At 39.5% G+C, this 12,098-nt stretch overlaps 2 long non-coding RNA genes across 3 annotated transcripts; both read right to left on the bottom strand.

Moving 5' to 3' along the window:
- Positions 1 to 424: 424 nt before the first annotated feature.
- Positions 425 to 4,932, bottom strand: LOC140579733 (uncharacterized). The gene is made up of 3 exons (XR_011983615.1): positions 4,827 to 4,932; positions 1,949 to 2,097; positions 425 to 917 (listed from the first exon to the last, which is right to left on the bottom strand). It is a non-coding gene; the product is annotated as an uncharacterized lncRNA (long non-coding RNA).
- Positions 4,933 to 5,639: 707 nt separating this feature from the next.
- LOC111833044 (uncharacterized) lies at positions 5,640 to 6,718 on the bottom strand. Of its 2 annotated transcripts, none has more exons than XR_011983616.1 (2): positions 6,568 to 6,718; positions 5,640 to 6,216 (listed from the first exon to the last, which is right to left on the bottom strand). It is a non-coding gene; the product is annotated as an uncharacterized lncRNA (long non-coding RNA). The 2 variants fall into 2 exon arrangements; XR_002835657.2 differs by having other exon boundaries at positions 6,563 to 6,718.
- Positions 6,719 to 12,098: the final 5,380 nt, after the last annotated feature.

Genomic DNA, 12,098 nt, shown 5'->3' on the forward strand with positions numbered 1-12,098 from the left:
TATAACTCTAGGTGTGTGGAGTTTAAGTCAAGGGAGGTGATGTTACATTTATATAATTCCTTGGTAAGACCCCTCCTAGAATATTGTGTGCAGGTTTGGTCACCATACCTTAAGAAGGACATTGCTGCCTTAGAAAAGGTGCAACGGAGGGCTACGAGAATGATTCCTGGTCTTAAGGGAATGTCTTATGAGGAGAGGTTAGCTGAGCTGAATCTGTTTAGCCTTGAGCAAAAGTGACTAAGGGGGGACATGATCCAGGTCTATAAGATTCTAATGGGTCTGGATGCTGTTCAGCCAAATGGCCATTTCAATACAGTATTAGTTTAAATACTACAACTTGTGGCCATACAGTAAGTGGAAATTAGCGGGAGAACATTTTAAAACAAATTTTGCAAAGTTATAATCTAAGTTAAATAAACAAGCATTTCAAAATATATTCTAGTTTATTTCAATCTCCCCAGACACACACAATTCTGAAATGTAGAAGCTGGGAGATAATTCACCAAGGACCGCACTATATGGGCTACATTCATGATTTAAAGTCTTTGGTGCCATAATAATCATTAAATTTATAGACAAACGGGAAAAAGATTTTTCAAACTTAGTCAACCTAAGAATGACTCCAGATCCACTACCACAGAGCATATAAACATTCAAGATTGTACTTTTTGATAGATTCTTGCAATCACAATATCCTCTCTCTTCTCATTTCGCAACATATGCCCAATTAGCCTCAGTCAGCAATGTGCGACTCATTGACATTCTTCACTGCTTCATCATTTCTTTTTCTTCCTTTTTGTCCAGCGACGCTGATGCCCACCCCAGCCTCCACCTTCACGACGGCCCTCCCAGATAGGCATAGGGGGCTCGATCTCTCCAGGGCGCCCTCCCCTGTCTGGGACTGTCCCCATCAGCACCTGCAGAGCAGAAATATTCCAGAATGAAACTACATTCCAGAATGGCAAACTACACATGCAATCCAAAGACATGCAGTTAGGTCGGTAAACTCTAAAATACCCATAGTGAGGCGAGTGTGAACTGTGACAGAGATCCCGCCTTCTGCCTTGTGCCGCTGCGATATGCTCCAGGCTCCCATAACTCAGAGTTTAAACATGGATGGAAGACCTTGGTCATGAACACTACAGCAGACCTCATTTGAGACCTGGGTAGGCAGCTTCCCCGGGCCCCAAACGTAGGGGCCCCTTAAAGACAATTTCCAGAAGTTACATTTAAGGATATAACCTAATATGATCATTTAAAATCATAGCAACTGTTAGATTGATGAAGTTGCCCCCCGTCCCAGTTGTAATGGAGTATTTTTACTTTGAGACTTAACACTGGCAAGCAATCCAACACAAAGTAGTCGAACAGAAGAAGACAACAATGAACAAGACTAACATTACATCTCCTGTGTCTGAAACTATCCCTCTAGACACATTGTAAACCGATATGAAGAGAACACAATTAACAATTAAATGAACATAGGCAAAAATTCAAGCAAAAGAGGGAACAGAAACTTCTTAAATTTGTACACCCCTCCCACCAATTAGCAAATTTTACCAGTAGCGCCCCCACCCTGATCGGTAAATTGTACCGCTGGCCCCCCACGCTTTGATTAGCATATTATTGATGTTCCATCATTTTTATTTCCCTCTCGTTTCACTTTAGGCTCCAAAAATAGCTGAAATGGCCACTTAGAGGCCCTCTACACCATGTCAGCATAGGGTCCCCAGAGAAGTATGTCAACCCTTGTGTTTAAGAGTTCACGTGCTGAATAACTACTGTCTCCTTGTGGGATTTGTGATTCACATTTCAAAGGAACAGCTTGGTGATTGAAGGTAAAAAAAGTTATACATACATGCACATTCAGCTGACATATCCAGCTAAATCAAAGAGCAAGCTTCTCAGGGAGGGACTCAGAGAATCTGCATCAGACTGAAGCTCCCACCTTGTGAATGGCAGTGCTATGTCCTGCTTTCACTGGAAGGATGAATGACTGGTCCTCTCTGGCTGCCAGGAGGGATGACAAAGAGATGCAGGACCTTCCAGAAGGGGGGGGGGAGGTAAGGGCAAGCTGGAAACCGCTGCAAGACGCTCCTACGTAAGCATGTGGTACAGAGATGTTTCCGCACTCTTTGCCAAAGTTTAACAGTGAAGTATGACTTTAGATTTGCACTTGTAATTAATGCTTTCTTCACATGTTCAAGTTATGAGAATAACTTGAGGAAATCCCTCAAGTTAATCAGAAAATGTGCAGATTTGCAATCCCTCAAGTCGACATTTAGGGAACGAAGATTTAAACAATTTGTACATTTCTTACCTTAAAGCATTTAATTTCATCTTTCTACAAACAAATATAATAATGAACCTATACAGACCAAATATACAGCACTCTGCAAAATTCTTAGGCAATCTTATAAAATCATGCTCAAATAATCTTCATGCTGGTGTAAACTTGTGATATGTCTGTCAAAGTGTCTGCTTAGCCACTTCAAAACCTCTCAATCACCCCTGTATTTGCCACAATCCTTCCATATACTCATGTATTTTTGCCTTGACCACTACTACCCCTCATATAGCTAAACCATGCCTCACTGACTTTGATTGAGTCATTAATTAAAGTCGGTTAGTTTAATTAAATAATTTAATTAGTTTGAGCTGGAAGTGAGATGTAACAAATACATGGAATGGCTGAGGTGCCCCTGAGGAGAGGTTTGGGAACTGAAGCGGTGTTCATCTAAGCATCCAGCAAGTTACCAATAAATTTTTGGAGGAAGGAGAAAATACTTGCTACTTTTTGGTGTGTTACTCTTTATTTTTGTATGTTCTAATGTTAAACTGTGTTTTTTCTTCTGAGCACATATACCCTTACTACGTAGATATACACTCACCTAAAGGATTATTAGGAACTCCATACTAATACGGTGTTTGACCCCCTTTCGCCTTCAGAACTGCCTTAATTCTACGTGGCAATGATTCAACAAGGTGCTGAAAGCATTCTTTAGAAATGTTGGCCCATATTGATAGGATGGCATCTTGCAGTTGATGGAGATTTGTAGGATGCACATCCAGGGCACGAAGCTCCCATTCCAAAATGGGAAGGGGGGGGGAGGTAGCTCCAAAGATGCTCTATTGGGTTGAGATCTGGTGACTGTGGGGGGCATTTTAGTACAGTAAACTCATTGTCATGTTCAAGAAACCAATTTGAAATGACTCGAGCTTTGTGACATGGTACATTATCCTGCTGGAAGTAGCCATCAGAGGATGGGTACATGGTGGTCATAAAGGGATGGACATGGTCAGAAACAATGCTCAGGTAGGCCGTGGCATTTAAACGATGCCCAATTGGCACTAAGGGGCCTAAAGTGTGCCAAGAAAACATCCCCCACACCATTACACCACCACCACCAGCCTGCACAGTGGTAACAAGGCATGATGGATCCATGTTCTCATTCTGTTTACGCCAAATTCTGACTCTACCATTTGAATGTCTCAACAGAAATCGAGACTCATCAGACCAGGCAACATTTTTCCAGTCTTCAACTGTCCAATTTTGGTGAGCTCGTGCAAATTGTAGCCTCTTTTTCCTATTTGTAGTGGAGATGAGTGGTACCCGGTGGGGTCTTCTGCTGTTGTAGCCCATCCGCCTCAAGGTTGTGCGTGTTGTGGCTTCACAAATGCTTTGCTGCATACCTTGGTTGTAACGAGTGGTTATTTCAGTCAAAGTTGCACTTCTATCAGCTTGAATCAGTCGGCCCATTCTCCTCTGACCTCTAGCATCAACAAGGCATTTTCGCCCACAGGACTGCCGCATACTGGATTTTTTTCCCTTTGCACACCATTCTTTGTAAACCCTAGAAATGGTTGTGCGTGAAAATCCCAGTAACTGAGCAGATTGTGAAATACTCAGACCGGCCCGTCTGGCACCAACAACCATGCCACGCTCAAAATTGCTTAAATCACCTTTCTTTCCCATTCTGACATTCAGTTTGGAGTTCAGGAGATTGTCTTGACCAGGGCCACACCCCTAAATGCATTGAAGGAACTGCCATGTGATTGGTTGATTAGATAATTGCATTAATGAGAAATTGAACAGGTGTTCCTAATAATCCTTTAGGTGAATGTATAATATATAGTGAACGAGGCTGAAGTTGGCTACTTATTTGCAGCTACTTTTTCGGATTTTTCTGGTCCACCATAAATGCTTCTTTTTTCCCCAGCTATTTTTTACAGGCCCCTGCTCTTTCATTTCAAAACGTCCCAAAAATCTGCCATTGTCATCTTATAGTAAGTATAACAGAGTGTAAGCAGACACATTTTGGTGAATTTTTACTGTACTTTAAATGCAATCAGACCCATATAGAATGGAGTGGGGTGCCAAGTTTAAGAGGTGATTATTAAAAAATGCTACACTCTGTTATACCTACAAAATATCTACACTAAAATTACGCTTAAATAAAATCAAAGACAATGAACTGCTCCAACCCTAAAAGTATCCCGTAGCTATGCCTCAAACTAAGCACCTTAATTTTGCCTCTTATACAGTAGCACTCTTATGATGGTAGGACTGCAAAACGAAAGTCTTTTCCCAAATGTCCTCCATAGGACATAATAGTATATTGTATAATTATGCATTTTTTTCACACAGAAAACATAGGGCAAAGCACATATTCAGTTTACGTACAGTACTTGTTAAGCTGGTTCAAGGTGAACAGTGTAATCATCCACATTAATGGTCAATAATACAGTCAGTTAAGTCAAAAGCCAATGAGCTGCTATATTCAAGAGGCTCACACTCTCCCAACCTATCCATCCGTTTTTCTAACCTTGCGCCCTGATCCGGGTCATGGGGACTCTGGAGCCTATTCCAGTTTGAAAGTAGTTTGTAAATCCCGAAGTAGCTCAAAGTGTTCTCCCTGACATGGATTATCATGAGATCCACTTTACGCCCCTTAAAATCACGTATTTCCGGTGGAGCTCCACTCTACAGGCATCTGTCACACTCTTGCCACACAAGAGTGTCCAGCTGCAGACGCCTGTAGAGTGGAGCTCCACCGGAAATACGTCATCTCCACAGGAAATACGTGATTTTAAGGGGCGTAAAGTGGAGCTCCACAGGAAACACGTGACATGGAATTATTTTTACATGCCTGTGTTGACCATAGATATCTATAGAATGACTAGATGTCTCGTCTGCGTTGCTGGCCAACGGAGTCGAACGTCCGCATATGGCGGCCATCTTACCACAGGCTGCTCGCTCACCCAAAATATTGTGTTAATAGTAAAACATGTAATTTTTAAATAGCCATAACGTGCTCAATTTTTAACCGATTTTCAAACGGTTTGATTTATTATAAACGTCAAATATGTAGTTATGACACTGAATACTTTTGAATAATTATCTTATGTTCTAAAAAATAGAATAATGTTCTAGAATAGGTAGACTAAGCCTACAAGATTTCCCTTAACAAATATACATCAAGAAACGCTGCATGTTAAAATCCCCACCCTGTACAGTGATGACTATAAACACAGCACAAAGAACTAAAGTCCATATTTCCAAATTGTTAATAAAAATATTTTTACACATAAAATGGTAGTAAACAGTTTGTTTAGACATTATAAAGGCACTTTTCAAAGATTTTTGAAGATTTATTAAAATCAATGTTTAGACAGAGGTGTTAGAGACATTTGATGGATTTTTTTTTTTTAACATTTTCATTAAAAATTTAGCGAAGTAACAAAGGTGTCCCAGTGGTGCTGGTTCTGGTCCTCATCCAGCTGGGCCTGATAAGAGTGGGTTAGCATTACTATAACTCATGATCAGTGGCGGCTGGTGAATGTGTCATTTTCACATACAAACGGAGCATTCTGGTGCATTCGGACAAAATAATAGATAAAAGTTAACATTCTCTCCCTGTGTCTGTATGTGTGTTTGTGAGAAAGTGAGAGAGAGAGACAGAGAGAGGGAATGTGATTTTAAAATGGGTGTACGTTAAACAAAATATTCTAAACCTTGTGTCAACAACAATCTAGCAATACTATTATGTAATATGTACATACTTCCACTAAGTAACTAACGATTATCCTAAAAATAATTCATAATATTGTAACATCCTACAGGTGAAAGGTGATCCCTCGGGTTCTCGTTTCGAGACAACGGCGGTTACAGCAGCCATAGGCGGCACAAAAGTCTGGCATCTTGTCAGCAATTTCCTGTAGAAATCATAATGTAAGACGTTTTAACAAACCAACCAGACAGTAAATCATGTGTAAATTCAGTTAAATCATGTTTATAATGTGTGTATTATATTGAAAAGAAAGCGTAATTTCTGCCTCGCCCCAAATTACTGGATAGCTAGTAGCCTAGCTAGGCGTGATACACAACTAAACTGCACGATTAAGTCAGTTTTTTTTTTCGAGGAGAAAAGCTGCGATTTCAACATGTTCAAGCATCCAGAACTATAACCACGTTAATAATGTTTGTAAGAAAACACACAGTTTGTAAATCCATCAAGATTTCAGCGAGATAAGAGTATTAACGTTTGTGCAGGTCACTTACCTTACCTCCGTTTACCTCAGGTTCGAATGATCCCGCCAGAAAGCCAGCCTGTGGTAAGATGGCCGACCTGTGCGGACGCTCTAGACCTCGTCATAATACATCTAGTCATTCTATATATATATCTATGGTGTTGACCAGCGGGGCCTCCGGGTTAATGCTGTCTGTTATGAGAAAGATTAAATTACTGGCACATGAGTGTGTTGATTGATTTTTTTTTTATTTAATTCTGTTTGTTGTTGCTGTCTAAATAAATTTAGCAGTTGATTGAATATAATTGTTACATGTTGATCATCATTTATACAACACATACAGGGCTGCATATAACTGGTACGCAAGTACGCATTCACCTTTAAAAGCGATACGTGCGGCAATCGATTGCTGTGACAGTGTAAATGCGTACGTATTTTATGTGCATTTGCGCTGATATGACAAGAAAATACCGTGCATTTCAACCTATATACCGCAAATGAAGTACGAATTAGCATATACAGGTTAAAATGCACAATAATTTCTTGTCATATCAGCGCAAATGCACATAAAATACGTACGCATTTGCGCTGTTCCAGCAATCGTATATATGTCTATAACAGTTAAGGCAAGACCAATATATATATTAGTAATGTGTATGGAAAGTAACATAATAGCGATTGCGTATGTATGGCATGTTTATAACTGCTCATCTTATGACCAATATATATATTCCACAAACTAGATCAGACCAGATATATATATATATATATGTATATATATATATATATATATATATATATATATATAATAATTTCTCTAGCGTATAAATGAACAAAAACATACTTTTTGAGAATTTTACAACTGAAATTGCGCTGTAACACGGTACTGTTTGGAGCAGTGTTTCCTGTGGAGCTCCACTTTACGCCCCTTAAAATCATGTATTTCCTGTGGAGATGACGTATTTCCGGTGGAGCTCCACTCTACAGGCGTCTGCAGCTGGACCCTACTCCACTCTTGTGGTATTTCTTTGGTGTATTCAGGCCAGTTTCCTTCCTCAACTAGTGCCCAGCCTGCCCCTTAAGAGCGCGACCCGGAAGTAATACCTAGTGTTTCTATCAAGCAAGATGGAGGAAGTTGGTGTAGACGACTGGTTAATTGACTCGCTCCAGCTGTGAGTAACATGCTGCTTTGCAAATCCAGTATCAGAACAGGCTTAGCAATTTGCTAGCGATGTATTTTATACATATAAAAAGTATAACTTGTAATACAGGCATATTTCCAGCTTGATATACGACAATACGTTGTCCAGTTAGGTAGTTGAATAATTTGTTTGTTAATTGTTCAGTAATAAATACATTTGGCAGAATCAGTGACGTACCTTAAGGACACCGGGGACTCAGGGTATTCCATTTGCTGTTTATATATGTGCACAATAAATACATACATTATCATATTACAACTGTTTACGCGTGCTGTAATCAGCGCGCGCCCCCTTACTGGATGCAGCAACTAAAAATTTCTTATTAAACGCTGCATAAGAGCACGATCTGCTTGTATGAGTTCAGCTGTCATCCCTGCCCTGGTGCATCTTTAAAATCATTAATTTCGTTTGGTTAAACGCTGATTACGTAACGATCAAAATAAGTCTTTAGGAAACATTGACACGGAAATAAATCCGAGTAAGAAATATCACCTGTGTACGGAGTCCCCGAAGTCTCTTAGAAGTGATTTTTTTTATCTTGTGCGCACAAGATACATAACTTACGTACATCTCGTGGTCACAAGTTACATAACTTACGTATCTTGTGCGGGTAAGTTAATATTTGTAAGGAACAGGTTAGCTGTGTATAGCTGCCGTACTACGTTTGCTAGACCTCTAGGTTAAGCTGCCTTTACAATTTTCAAGAATTTACTGATCTCTCAAAAATGATTTTATTGACATAATTAGATAGACGAATTGCTGTGTGTTTGATGTTACTCGCTTGTTTAATCGAATCGTTCTCCTAAAAAAACATTGCTGGCATCAGGGTACAATATAATAAGATACAATAGCCTTGCAATTAATATTACTCGAAGGAGTAAATGCAACGCTGCTGCGCACTACTTTGGCATTAAGGCTGAGTTACACAGTCCGTGTGAATGGTCGCGACAGAGGTGAAACGCCATGAACAATATTTTTCTTTCACTATCGGTAATCATAGTAAAACAGGTATAAACAGGTTCAATAAATACAATAAACAGGTGTCAGTAATTATGTATATTACACTATGATAAACAGGTACAGTATTATTATGATTACCGATAAGGACCGAAGAAAAAGTATTGTTCATGTCGCTTCACCTCTGTCGCGACCATTCATACGGACTGTAACTATCTTGTGCGCTCAAGTTATGTATCTTGTGCGCACAAGATAAAAAAAATCACTCTATGGGACTAAGGGGGCTCCGTACCTGTGCGTGTTTTGCATTATTTATTGATCTTTATTATTTATAATTTTTTTTTAGCTATAGCGATCTTCATGTTTTTGAACTTCAGGACCCTACCCAGGTTATTGAGTGGACGTCAGATAAAAGTAAGCCATGCTCGCCTGCTGATCTGCTATGTACTTACTTAAAATTGCTGATTTTCTGTAGCCATATATCTTAATCTTATATACTGCACTTTTACGTAATATGTAATTTCTAGGTATCTGTGTGGCTGGATACAAAGGGACACAATCACATGAAATCTTGGAATTGCTTTTACCACAGAAATTATCTACTAAAGACAACCAGGTGAATACAAATGCTTCTTTTTTTTTTGCTTTTGCTGGAAATGCCCCGCAAACAAGCAGATGCTGAGTTTGGTATGTAGTTACTAGAGTATCATCATTTTGTAAATCTCTTGGCTACAGGGACTTTGTCCTGAGCGAGATTTTAAAGTACATCATGGTGGTTTCTCAGAAGAACCCATTAGCTGCCTGAAGTATATTTTGGGATCGAAGTAAGTGGACTCATTATGATTAAATTACAGAAACAGGAATGTACTTTTTTGACAGGTATGCAGACAGGAAAGAGTCAAAACAGCAGCTAAATAACTAAACGGTATGAGATGAGTAGGAAATGGATGTTCATAGTCAGATTGTGGTCAAGCTTCTGGCCAGATCATTTGGGGGGAGCAGATTTTTGTACAGCAGACTGGGTAGTGTGTGATGCCAAGGGGTGTTCAAGTTCCTTGTGAGGATGTAGATCTTGAGGGATTTCAGAATGCATCAGTGCATGTCTATATTATTTGTCGGTTATTTGTTTGCATACCGGGTTGACCCATGTAGAAATAATCCCAATTTTAACTGAGCCTAAATAATATAAGACAAAATCTCATTACAATTATTTCTGATGCATCAATGTCATTGGCATATTAGCTGTCCTGGAAAGGTCTGCTAGCTTGTTTTCCTGCATACATTCTGCTGTTTCCTGTTAGATGTGTGGTGACCAGTGGTTTCCCTGGATCCAGTCTGCAGATATGGCGGATTGGAGGAGATGATACTGGTGAGGACTGCTTTTGTTGCTGGATACAGCAGATACATTGAGGAAGATTGCCTGTTTCTTTTTGCATTTAGAATGTGATATTGTTTGAGTTGCATGAATCAATTACAGTGATTTTTCTCTTAGAATGTTGGAGTTATGAAATTGTGTTACAATGACTTTTTGTTTTCTTGTCATCAATTGAAGATGCGATCAAGAGGACTGGATGCATTAATCATAATAATAAGTCAGAGAAATCATGCAAATTAGCATCTGGAGTTACTGGAGTTGCACCGCGAGTCCTGCATGGCTCACAGATAAGGGATGTTCAGCTAACTGACCTCGAATCTGGAAGGTTGCTCTACACTGCAGGTACTTTTTTCTGTCTCTGACCCAAAGGAGCAGGCCATTGTATTATCAGCCATCCAGTATTATCTTATATTGTTGTTGCTGTGAGACTGCAGTCTTGACAGCAGTGACACTTCTTTTCCTCCACAGGGGAAGATCTGTCAGACATCGTGAGTAGCCTGCAGTTTGTGGACACGGATGTGTTCTTGGTCTGCACGAGCAGTGGTGACTTGTGGGTTGGTGACATCCGGGATGCTTCAGCTTTTCGGCGGAATCCCGTTGGAGAGCCGGATGGATCCTACTGGTGCATGGATTTGAGAAAAGACACCTTGCCGTCAGATCCTGCTGTTTGCACTGTGGTGCGCCTTTCTTCTGCCTCTCGGGCGATTGTGTCAGACCTAAGAAATCTGAAAAGTCCCATCTGTCGAGCGCAGCTGAATATCCCACATGGAGATGCTGGCTGTGACTTCCTCAATGTCACTTGGGCCCCAGCTTTGGACAATTGTCTTGCAGTTTCAGGTAGGCATCTTGTCATTCTTACAAGCATTAATGAATTTGAACTAAATTCTGTCTAAAATGTGCCACAAGAATATATGAAAAAAGTTGTTTAATATGTCAAGATTTAAAGAAAGTAATACAATGTGAAAAAGCCTAGATTAATCTTTTAAACATTAACTTTTTTTTTTTTTTCAGGTTTTGGTGGAATGGTACATATCTATGACATCACAGCTTGGAGGCCAGAATTAACAGAACCCCAGTCGCTGTTTGTGCATAAAGGTCACATAATGTCCACTGGTCCTGAAAGTGAATTCAATCCTACTATTGTCACAACTCACTCATGGCATCCTTGGAGACCTAGGACTTTACTTTCAGCTGGTACAGATGGATCTTTACATGTTTGGGATTGGGTCAACAAAACACTAAATAGCTGTTAAGTCTGAAAAGCGCTTCAGATCAGCAGCTCTGCCAGGATTCAAGTCTGACATGCAGATCACATGACTTTGGGGGAAAATTACTGAACAGTGTTTTTTCCGCAAAGTCCTGTGATATTAGTTATTCGATGACATCTAATATTTTAAAAGCTATACCATTGGGTCAATCCACTATTTTTATAAATGAATATTAAAATTTAATTTCATAATCCTGAACATTTCCATTATTTTTTACTTGGGGAAAAAAAAATGTATGTTCAAAATACAGGAAGAGTGAAACCATAATTATTTATGCTTTAAACAGTCAACTGTATATTTATGGGTTAAACTTGTCTACTAACAGATGTGGTACTTGATCTTATGGAATAATGAGTTAAACTTTGAAATATTTGGATCCAGCTACCATGGTTAAAGGCATGACATTGTCACGTGTGGAGGGAATGTCTTGGTCCTGGGTTGCTTTGCTGGTGATAGATTGATGATCTTTACTCCATGTTTTTCTTATTCAGGATGGCTATCATAACATTATTACAGATAGATAATGGGCAATCATTCGTTCTTCAACAAGATAGCGACCAAACCACACTTCAAAAATGCATAAAAGATATCTGGGGAAGACAGAAAGTGAGAGAACTCCAGACTAATGACCTGGTCTGCCTAGTTTCCAGACCTGAATCAAAACCCAACTTGTATGGGATAAATAGGATGAAAACAGTTATCTAGGTAAACAGTGACTATTTTGGGAGATTTAAATGCAATTTTCAATTTTCTTGAAGACTGCTC

Source organism: Paramormyrops kingsleyae, chromosome 18 (assembly GCF_048594095.1).
Source record: "Paramormyrops kingsleyae isolate MSU_618 chromosome 18, PKINGS_0.4, whole genome shotgun sequence".
NCBI classification, from domain to species: domain Eukaryota; kingdom Metazoa; phylum Chordata; class Actinopteri; order Osteoglossiformes; family Mormyridae; genus Paramormyrops; species Paramormyrops kingsleyae.